Source organism: Salvelinus sp. IW2-2015, unplaced genomic scaffold, assembly GCF_002910315.2.
Source record: "Salvelinus sp. IW2-2015 unplaced genomic scaffold, ASM291031v2 Un_scaffold2192, whole genome shotgun sequence".
Taxonomy (NCBI): domain Eukaryota; kingdom Metazoa; phylum Chordata; class Actinopteri; order Salmoniformes; family Salmonidae; genus Salvelinus; species Salvelinus sp. IW2-2015.
In genome coordinates, this window is record NW_019943522.1 from 66,794 (window position 1) to 78,460 (window position 11,667).

At 42.9% G+C, this 11,667-nt stretch overlaps 1 long non-coding RNA gene and 1 pseudogene across 1 annotated transcript; both read right to left on the reverse strand.

The window, feature by feature from the left end:
- The window catches only part of LOC112073233 (amyloid protein-binding protein 2-like), a 21,713-nt pseudogene extending 16,016 nt beyond the window's left edge, over positions 1–5,697 (reverse strand).
- A 1,390-nt stretch (positions 5,698–7,087) lies between these two features.
- Positions 7,088–11,595, reverse strand: LOC139025057 (uncharacterized). Its single transcript, XR_011476495.1, has 2 exons — positions 9,074–11,595; positions 7,088–9,018 (listed from the first exon to the last, which is right to left on the reverse strand). It is a non-coding gene; the product is annotated as an uncharacterized lncRNA (long non-coding RNA).
- Positions 11,596–11,667: the final 72 nt, after the last annotated feature.

Here is an 11,667-nt window from a genome sequence, read left to right on the forward strand (position 1 = left end):
AAGAACAGACAGACAGCTTTGACAAGACATGACAGCCAGCCTAGCTAGCCACAGAAACAGACAGCCAGCTAGCCGTGCAAGCCAAAGGACAGACAGACAGCCAGAAAAGACACAAGACAGCCAGCTAGCCTAGCTAGCAAAAACAGGACAGCCAGCTAGCCAGCGTCAGACACAAACGCAGCCAGCTAGCCAGCCAGCCAGACACGAACAGCAACAGCTAGCCCAGCCCAGCCACAGCCAGCCAGGACCTACCTGACACAGCACTCCACAGCTCGGTACAGTGCAGCAACCTCGTCGTGGAGCGTGCACAGCTGCAGCGACAAGCAGGAACACCTTCTCTGCATCACAGTACCAGCCTGCGTCAGACAGGAAGCCACCCTAGAGGACAGAACGACCATTACAACAAAGTATCAACTGGGGTAACTCCCAGATAGCCTCAGACCACAGTACGGTAGTGGGTGTGCAGGTCATCTTGTTTGCAGTTGCACTGAAGTATTTCAGAAATGTAAATAGCATTGATAATATAGCCATTTTATGTGTGTCCCAATGGCACTGTATTCCCTATATAGTGCACTACTTTTGACCAGAGCTTTCTGGTCAAAAGTTAGTGCACATATATAGGCAATAGGATGCCATTTGGGACACAGTCACTGAGACGTTACACGCTTCTTCACCTACCTAAAATGAAGCCGAACTGAATGGCCTTCTCTTTGACTGTGCGTCGGACTCTGCAAATGTAGGAGCAGCGGCGGCTGAAGGAGTTGGCCAGTACGGAGGCCACCTTCACCCATGGTCCATCAGGGCTGGAAACAGTGGTGCAGCAGGGTGTCTGGTAGGAGGGACAGAGTAGCTAAAGATTTTTTTAAAGCTTTCATTTACATATTACAAAGTTAACAAAAGGGATAAATAGAAGCAGAGAAAGTCTCCGGATGAGAGCGCGAGTGTTAGCACTAAAACCAAAGCTCTACAACCTGAAGCAGACCAGACAGTTTTAAACACATCAACATTGATATGATCAATGTTAAGTGGCGGGGGTGAGGTGGGGGGGTACTTAGGAGCATTAGTCTGAAATGCCTGGGACTTTTTGTATCACACACGGTTAACAGTGTGAACTGGGCTGGGAAATGCAGCGACAGTCACGATACCATAACCAACACGGTTAACCGTGTTAACTAGGGCTGGGAAATGCCAGCGACATCCACGATACCTAACCACACGGTAACAGTGTGAACTAGGGCTGGGGAAAGCCAGCGACATCACGATACCATAACACCACACGGTTAACAGTGTGAATAGGGCTGGGGAAATGCCAGCGACATTCCACGATACCAAACACCACACGGTTAACAGTGTGAACTAGGGCTGCGGGAAATGCCAGCGACATCACCGATACCATAACACCACCACGTTAACATGTTGTGAACTAGGGCATGGGGAATGCCAGCGACCATCACCGATTACCATACACCACACGGTTAACAGTGTGAACTAGGGGCTGGGGAAATATCCAGCGACCATTCACCATACCAATAACACCACTACGGTTAACCAGTGTGAACTAGGGGCTGGTGAATTCAGCGACACTCACCGATACCATATCACCACCGGTTAACAGTGTGAAACTAGGGGCTGGGGACAATTTGCCAGCGACATCACGTACCATATCACCACACTTAGGTTCCCGATGCCACATGTAATGCGATTTCGATATGCATTCCGATTCGATACTGTGATTTTATTGCAATTTGATGTTCCATAACGTATTGCTCAATCTGCTGCAGAGAGACGAGAGAGAGCCAGGAGAAAATTAGTTTTGATCAGTCATGGAAATAAAGTGCTGGAAACTATTTWAAAAAAKAAGATGGAGAACACGCCGTAGGATGAATAACACTGGAGATTTGGCACAGGTCAAACTTTTATTATATTATTATTACAAATCGATACTTGGGAGTCAAAGTCTGGATATAATATCATCCAGAATAATATCAGGATATGTTACTGTATCGATGTTCTTCCCCCATCACTGGTGTAAACTGAAGGCCAAGCTGCATGACCCACAGTCATGAGACAGGAGTCATCTTTTTAGGGGTGAGTGACACACACACACTTTCACTCCCTCCGTCTCTCGCTCTCTCTGGTCATAAACCACTCAGTCAGTCATCATGTGTCTCAGCAGGTCACCTTTACTCCACATCATGTCAGAATGGTGTAAAGCAAGGCAAGACAGAGTGTGTGGGTGACTCCACTCTCAAACTGCAGTGGCCTTAGGTAGGTAATGTCATAGCACCCTATTCCCTACATAGTGMACTACTWTTSAAWAGTAGTKCACTATGTAGGGAATAGGGTGCAATTTAGGGCACARATCTCGTTTCAGGTGGTCTTTTGAGGAACCACCTCGGAGACRGGCATAGTGGAAAGGAAACACACTGTCTGTGTGTAGGTTTACGACCCGGTCCATGTGGTACCTTACCTTTTGTCAGAAGCTCGCAGAACTTTGGCAAAAACCTCCAGCTCACAGAACTCCCCTCCCAGCTGGCATAGCTGGCCCTGTTGGTATAGCTGAGAGCAAGAGAGGAGAGAAACCTTTGAGGTGRAGAAACCAAATGGGATGCAGGAATGMCCACGTGCAGGAACGCCCTGAATTGCAGGCTGCAGTTGCACACTATAGCTGTTTTTGTCCAGACAGCATCAGATACAGTGCATTCGGAAAGTATTCAGACCCCTTGACTTTTTCCACATTGTTACATTACAGCCTCATTCTAAAAYGTATTAAAATTCGTTATTTCCCATCAATCTACACACAATACCCCATAATGACAAAGCGAAAACAGGTTTAGACATTTTCGTAAATGTATTAAAAATTTCTTATTTACATAAGTATTCAGACCCTTTGCTAGGAGACTCAAAATTTAGCTCAGGGGCATCCTGTTTCCATTGATCATCCTTGAGATGTTTCTACAACTTGATTAGAGTCCACCTGTGGTAAATTCAATTGACTGGACATGATTTGGAAAGGCACACACCTGTCTATATAAGGTCCCACAGTTGACAGTGCATGTCAGAGCAAAAACCAAGCCAAGAGGTCGAAGGAATTGTCCGTAGAGCTCTGAGAAAGGATTGTGTTGAGGCACAGATCTGGGGAAGGGTACCAAAAAAATGTCTACCGCATTGAAGGTCCCCAAGAACACAGTGGCCTCCATCATTCTTAAATGGAAAAAGTTTGGAACCACCAACACACTTCCTAGAGCTGGCCGCCCGGCCAAACTGAACAATTGGGAGAGAAGGGCCTTGGTCAGGGAGGTGACCAAGAACCCGATGGTCACTCTGACAGAGCTGCAGAGTTCCTCTATGGAGATGGGAGACCCTTCCAGAAGGACAACCATCTCTGCAGCACTCCACCAATCAGGCCTTTATGGTAGAGTGGCCAGACGGAAGCCACTCCTGCGTAAAAGGCACATGACAGCCCGCTTGGAGTTTGCCAAAAGGCACCTAAAGACTCTAAGACCATGAGAAATAAGAATCTCTGGTCTGATRAAACCAAGATYGAACTCTTTGGCCTGAATRCCAAGCATTACTTCTGGAGGAAACCTGGCACCGTCCCTACGGTGAAGCATGGTGTTGGCAGCATCATGCTGTGGGGATGTTTTTCAGCGGCAGGGACTGGGAGACTAGTCAGGATCGAGGGGAAAGTAAAGAGAGATACTTGAGGAAAACTTGCTCCAGAGTGCTCAGGACCTCAGATTGGGGCAAAGGTTCACCTTCCAACAAGACAACAACCCTAAGCACACAGCCAAGACAACGCAGGAGTGGCTTCGGGACAAGTCTCTAAATGCCCTTAAGTGGCCCAGCCAGATCCCAGACTTGAACCACATCAAACATCGATGTAGAGACCTGATAATAGCTGTGCAGYTGACAGAGGTTGAGTGACCTGCAGAGAAGAATGGGAGAAGCCCCAAATACAGGTGTGAAAAGCTTGTAGCGCTATACCCAAGAAGACTCAAGAATGTAATCTCTGCCAAAGGTGCTTCAACAAAGTACTGAGTAATACTGAATACTTATGTAAATATGATTTCCGTTTTTTTTTAAATATACATTTGCAAAAATGTCTAAAAACCTGTTTTTGCTTTGTCATTATGGGGTATTGTGTATAGATTGATGAGTGGAGGAAACAATTTAATCAATTTTAGAATAAGGCTGTAACAACAAAATGTGGGAAATATCAAMGGGTCTGAATACTTTCTTAATGTCCTCTGCCTCCACGACGATGGCATTATTATTAGCGGCACCTGTATTTTTACTAAAGAAATGCGTTAACATTGAATTTTAACTGAAAAATTTCTCATCTTTTCTTTTCTCTGCCCCGCTCCGAAAGCACCTCATTGCTGCAACTTAATCTCAATGAAAAACACGTTTGCAATCACATCGTGTTAAACAATGCACGGGCGGTGCCATTGATTGTGTACCAGTCTGTGTGTGATTAATGACATTTGTTCTTACTATTATGAGAAACGTGGAATATATTAAAATTATGAAATGATTGATCTATTATGAAGTATTATTTCTGACTGTAACGTTATTTGTTTTTCAACAATGTGGCACAGACTTTGCTGCTGCGGAACCAAATAAAATTGTGAAAACACTTCAGCAAGTGAAGTTCTTTATTTGACAAAATGTGAAGCATAATGTCTGTCTCCTAGCAAGCTTTTTAGAGTAAACAACTAGCGAGCTAATGTTAGCTAACTAGGCACAATAACAAACAAGAAACTGAGCTAGCTAATTTAGCTAACGGTAGCAAACTAAAATCACAATAGACTAACTAGCTAAAGTTTGACCAAACAGTGACAGTCCTTACCTTATAGTACACATCAAACCGTATATTTTCAGGAAGGGAGCGAATGTCCCTTCTAGATCGACTGTAGTTGTCCACCACTGCAGATATAGCAGTGTTGTACAGTGTTTCAGGGATCCATTCTAGCTCCACGGCCGCCATATTGTTTTCCTTCTTCAGCAACAGACTACTTCAAACCACAGATAGAATAACGAGACAGATATTTCACCACATGTATAAATGGGAAGCACCCGCTTGGCGTTTCCGCTCACTACCAAATATGGCAATGAGAAGAAGCCCAGAGACTGGCAGTGGGAGAAGATGGAACGAGATGGATTTTGGCTGAAATCCTGCTAATTTTCTCATCGATTAAACATTTGATCGGAATACCGTTTTCTGTTCCCAAAACTAGAATCTGTTACGAACAGAGTGGATTTAGTTTTGTAGATTTTACCCTTTGTCAAAGTTTTCAAAAATTGCGTTGTTTAGAAGGCGTGAAAGGGCAAATTAGTTATTGCACACGCGTACTTCAGAGTAGGCGTTCCCTAATGGAAATATGCAAAAATAATACCAGACCGCGCCAATAGGATCTCGCTAACTCGTCCTTGCTTGTTCTGCCCACTATGACTCATTTGTTMCCATTTGAAACGACGGGCTGTGGTCTATCTTGGTTTAGTTTTAAAAATCTTCGTTCCAAACTCTTACTACATACTCTTCACTACCTAACTGGTGTAAAAACACTTTCTCTGCGACTCCTCATACACCATTTTGCTACCAACTCAGAGGAAAACAGAGAACGATTCAAGGGGATGCACAAACACAACCACTGGCTGTTATAATCCCATGTTTTGTCCCTCATTCCAGATCATTTGCAAGACTCCCCCCTCCTCCTCCTCTGTACTGCGCTCTCTCTCTGCTCCCGACCGATGAGGGGGTTCGATTAATCGCGCCCGTGTGTGCGTGTATTGCATGGCTAAACGTTTATTGCATTCGATTTGGAACTGGGCTGCCTCCTGGGCGTGAGCYAGGTGTCCTGCTCTGTCCGATGTTGAAGTCAGCTCAAAACAACAGTGACGTAATTAAGCACGTGTAGTAATGAGTAGGGTTTTGGGTTTTCACATGTTTTTTTTTAATGTTTTTTTAATAAAAACGCTTTAGCTGGCTTCCCAATTAAAACTAGTTAGAAAATTCTAAAATGTATTTTATGGAAAATAAATGTATGTTTCTGGACGATGCACCATGCTGCCTTGTTGACAACATGACGGTGCGGCGCGGGTTACTGTTGACGTCACGTCCAGTGCCTTTCCGCTCAGCAGAATCGAATCCGCCCAAAAACTGTATTCGAAGCTCCCGACCAATAACTTTACCGAGCAATGGGCGATAGATTTTTTGGAACGGTTGCCACCTTCTGTCGGGTACTAGTACAGGCACAGGTCACTTTGGTAGAGGATAGGTATAATACAATGCMKTTGGTACAGGACAGGTGGAATACGATGTCGTTGGTACAGGACAGGTATAATACAATGCCGTTGGTACAGGACAAGTTAATACTATATCTTTGGCACAGATTAGGTGGCGTTCTTGGTTTACTTTTTTGCAGTCTCGCTGGTCATTGGGAATAGGGTGCCATTCGTGACGTACGTACGCTTTCTTCCGGGACAGTTTGTGCACATATTTATGCAGTGATATGCACATATTTAATGTCTTTAATCTGGTCTCATGCTAAAATGTGTTGTAACTGGTATTCTTTCAACTAGGTTTCAATCTTAAATTCCATGTTGCTAAAAGGGTATATCAAATTAAATCAAATTGTTTTTGTCACATGMGCCGAATACAACAGGTGTTGACCTTATAGTGAAATGCTTACTTACAAGCCCTTWAACAACAATTACGTTTTAAGAATAAAAAAATRTRTWTTYKTRWWAWAAAMMMAAWAWAWATMWYAWAWAWWAKARAAAAWAKARAWAWMWMWWWWWAGAGTAACAATAGTATGTTGACCGTATAGTGAAATGCTTACTTACAAGCCCTTAAACAACAATTACGTTTTAAGAAGATTTTTTAAATATTTTTGTAATAAAAACAAAATAAATATCATAAMTAGAAAAAATAGAAATATAACTAATTAAAGAGTAACAATAGTATACAGTAGTTGTTGATATGTATAAAAGCTGGAGATTGAGGAAATATGAATCACAACATCCACTTGATCTACTGTACGTTGTGTACGTTGCAACCCCCCAATAAGTCAAGAAGACACCACTCAGAAAACATTTTTATTTCTCATATTTTCAATTCAAATTTTCCACATGAACACTGTACACATGCACTAGTTGCTGTCAGTGCCAAGCGGAACAGGGTGGCATAACAGAATGAACCTGTAAAATGACTCACTTCACCTGGAAAAACAAAGGACACATCTCAAAATATATATATATATGGCAGTACTTTTGACCAGGGTTCCGGTCAAAAAGTAGTGCATTACATCTGGAATAGGGTGTAATTTGGRACACCACCAAAATAATGTTAATAAAAACATTATCCACAAAACAATCCCCAACAAAGTAACAGACACCAGTATCACTTCACCGTTTTTTCTTCTCAATCCAGTTAAAACATTAAAAAAAAAAAGGATATAACTAATATTGGCCTACTAGGAAATACAACAAACACAAAATGTTACAAAATGTCATAAGAATTGCACTTTGGTCTAGAAAAACAAAAACTACATACTGTATGACTAAAGATAATGAATAATTTAACGAGAACTGTTCGTCAAGCAAATGTGGCAGTCGGCAGACCTTTCTAAAAACACTAGCACTGCTAAAAAGTCTGATGCACTGTAAAAAAAAAAAGAAAAAAAAAGAAAATCACAACAGCAGCTAAAATGAGGACAAACAGGTGAAATAATGAAACAATGCTTGAACTTAAAATCCCATCATTCATACAGGAAAGTAATATCCGTTTAGGTAACTGAAGACGAAGCGTCTGAATGCTTTTCAAATAGAACATTCATATCATTTCAAAAGATGTCAACAAGTCATAAGTAGCCTATCGGTCAGATTCCAAGTCAATCAACATGAGAATAAAAAGTTTTTAGCTTATGATCCCCCCCCCCCCAACCAAGTACTCTTCCTGAATTCAAACCCCTCTAAACGAAAAAACACAACAACCCACACAGAGTGTACAGAACATTATCAACACCTGCTTGTTTCCATGACATAGACTGACCAGTGCAACTCAAAATGAGGAAAGTGTTCATGTTTTGTACACTCAGTGTTTTGACATCTAGCTAGTTTCCCCACGACCACTTCCTCTTATAAGACCACTGCACCAGAACTCATAGAAATCATTTTTATTTATTTTTTAATTTATTTTGGGCCATGACAGTCTAGTACAAATCAGTCTGACAGTACTTTTGACAGTATTTCAATCTGAACAAAGTATGGTTTGAAGTGACTGAAATGCTTTAGAAAAAGGTATTGTGGGAAGTTCAGAAGATCATTAGCCAATCATGTTGTATGTTCTTCTGTGTAGAACACAACATCATCATCAACACCCCCCCCCCCAGTCTGATTTAGTGGCTGGTCTTGTCCACTCTGTTGTAATGAGGCTTGTGGACATTGCAGAGGGAAACAGAAGACATATTCCTGAGAGTCATATCTTTCAGTGACAGGGTCATAATATTTTGTAGCTTAAACGGTCCATAAAATAGAGCAACACTTGTAGGAAGAAAACAGAAACGGCTCTGTCTATTAACCATATCTGACGTAACCCTGGTTCTATGAACCAAACCCGATTTTATTTTCTCTCGTAACYCCATTTTTCAAATCAGGAGACCCTACAAATGGGGTCGTGACCTCTAGTTTTGGAAACGCAGGCCTACACAGTTAATTGTCTGCATTTGGGACGTGGGTATTGTTGTTGGGGGTAAATGCAGCAAAAGGGAAAAATAGGCAAATCATTGCAATTACAGGTAATGGCCACAAGGTGTCGTCTGATCTCATCGGACAGTGGGAACAACAACATCCTGACTGACTATATTACACAGTTCACCTTCATCAACTATTAATTAATTATTACATTGAACAAAAATATTAAAACGCAACATGTAAAGTGTTGGTCCAATGTTTCATGAGCTGAAATAAAATATCCCAGAAATGTTCCATACTCACACAAAAAAAAYGGTTTCTCTCAAATTTACATTTACATTTAAGTCATTTAGCAGACGCTCTTATCCAGAGCGACTTACAAATTGTTGTGCACAAATTTGTTTATATTCCTGTTATGAAGCATTTCTCCTTTGCCAAGATAATCCATCCACCTGACAGGTGTGGCATATCAAGAAGTTGATTAATAAACAGCATGATCATTACACAGGTGCACCTTGTGCTGGGGGACAATAAAAAAATACCACTCTAAAAAATGTGCAGTTTTGTCACAACAACACAATACAACAGATGTCTCAAGTTGAGGGAGAGTGCAGTTGGCATGGTGACTGCAGGAATATCCACCAAAGCTGTTGCATCATCGTTTTAGATCATTTGACACTATACGTCCAACTGGCCTCASACCACGGTGTAAGGCGTCGTGTGGGCGAGCGGTTCTTTTATTATTAGATTTTTTTGAGGTTGTATTTTTACCCCCCTTTTCCTCCCCAATTTCAATCTTGTCTCATCGCTGCAACTCCCCCAATGGGTTWAGGAGAGGTGAAAGGTCGAGTCATGCGTCCTCTGAAACATCACCCGCCAAACCGCTCTTCTTAACACCTTCCCGGCTTAAAATTTTAACCCGGAAGCCAGCCGCACCAATGTGTCGGAGGAAACACAGTTCAACTGACGACCGAGGTCAGCCTGCAGGCACCCGGCCTGCCACAAGGTGTCGCTAGAAACGCGATGAGCCAAGTAAAGGAGTAAAGCCCCCCCCCCCCCCAAACTCTCCCCAAACCGGACGAGCTGGGCAATTGTGAGCTTCCCTATGGGACTCTGGTCACAGCCAGTTGTGACAGCCTGGATCGAACCCAGAGCGGTTTTCAGATATCAACGTTGTGAACAGAGTGCCCCATGGTGCCAGTGGGGTTATGGTATTGGGCAGGCATAAGCTACGGACAACGAACCATTGCAATTTAATCGATGGCGATTTGAATGCACAGAAATACAGTGACGAGATCCGGAGGCCATCTTATTTTAAGGTATCTGTAACCAGATGCATATCTGTATTCCCAGTCATGTGTAATCCATAGATTAGGGCCTAATTTATTTATGTCAATGGACTGATTTCCTCATATAAAACTGTAACTCAGTAAAATCTTTGAAATTGTTGCATGTTGCGTTTATATTTTTGTTCAGTAAAGTTAATTTCGGTTACTGGTTTAACGTAACAGCACCTTCAGTTTGGGATGAATGTTKAATTGATCTCATTAAAATGTCAGTTAAAAAAACCACACAATAGAAAACACAACACATTTAAATGACATGTAAAAACCAAGATCAGAATAGTAAGTCATGAAGGATAGAGGGATTTGAATGCTGTGAGAGAATATCAAGATGATGACAAATATCAAGAGAATAGAGATAACTAGGTCAAAGGGTGAATTTAGGAGATAGTGGAAACTAATCCAAAATGGTAGGCTATTCTCTTCTATAGCTTCTACAATAGTAAAATAAAACAATGTATAAAAAATATATTGCTTTACTTAAAGTAAGTAACACATGTACTTATCAATGAACCCACGTCGAGATTATATTTACAGATTGGATAAATTCATCCTTTGGGATGATTTTCTGTCCACAAAACAGCACTGAACAAAATCAATCCTTACTTCACATCAAAGTGAGAGAGATACAGTATCCTGTAACTTTATGTGGACTTAAAGACTGGGGAAATGTGTTTCATGTGATGCAATCACCAGACGTGGAAGTCCAATCTCTGTTTGGAAATGTTTTGGACCCCAACACTTTGTACGRGTTGCAAGAGCCGTTTTGCAGACAGAAAATGTTACCCTTCGTTTGCATCACAGAGTTACTTACAGGTGTTAAAAAATTATTTAAAATGACAGACCACCACTTAAAAATCATTCTCCACCATCCGGGGGAACAGAGTAAGACAAAAGATAACAGAGACAAGTGAACTAAATGCCCACACTGGACTGACATGGACAAATGGTATGATGACCTCATTGTAGTGACCTTACTGAAAGTGACCGGTCTCTCAGTCAGGAGCGACCGGTCTCCTGCGGTCTCTCAGTCAGGAGCGACCGGTCTCTCAGTCAGGAGCGACCGGTCTCCTGCGGTCTCTCAGTCAGGAGCGACCGGTCTCTCAGTCAGGAGCGACCGGTCTCTCAGTCAGGAGCGACCGGTCTCTCAGTCAGGAGCGACCGGTCTCTCAGTATTGTAAAAAGTTTGGTGAAGCAGCAGAATGTTACTGTCTGTCTTGTATCCCTGTTTGTATGTATGGTGAGGAGGGTCCATCCGTCTGCAGAGTGAGTGTGTGTGTGTGTGTGTGTGTGTGAGAGAGAGAGAGAATGGTGTGTGTCTCTCAGCACACACACACGGTGGTCTTGCCGTGTTGCTGTTGGAGTAGCGCAGGGGCGGAGTCTGTTTCTGGTCCTTTCCTCCACCGTCTTTCGCCCCCGCCCCCCGCCCCTCTCCACCGGTGGTGTCTCGCCATTCTTCCTCCGGCTCCTCTTGACGGACGGGACGGGTTGGGCGACGTCTCAGCCAGCGTCCGTTGCCGCCGGGCGTCCTGGCATTGACATCACTAAGCCTTCCCCCGGGCGGGCTGGCCGGTCATCAAGAAAACCTGGGCGGAGTCGTGCATCCGACAGAGAGGGGCGGGCCGGA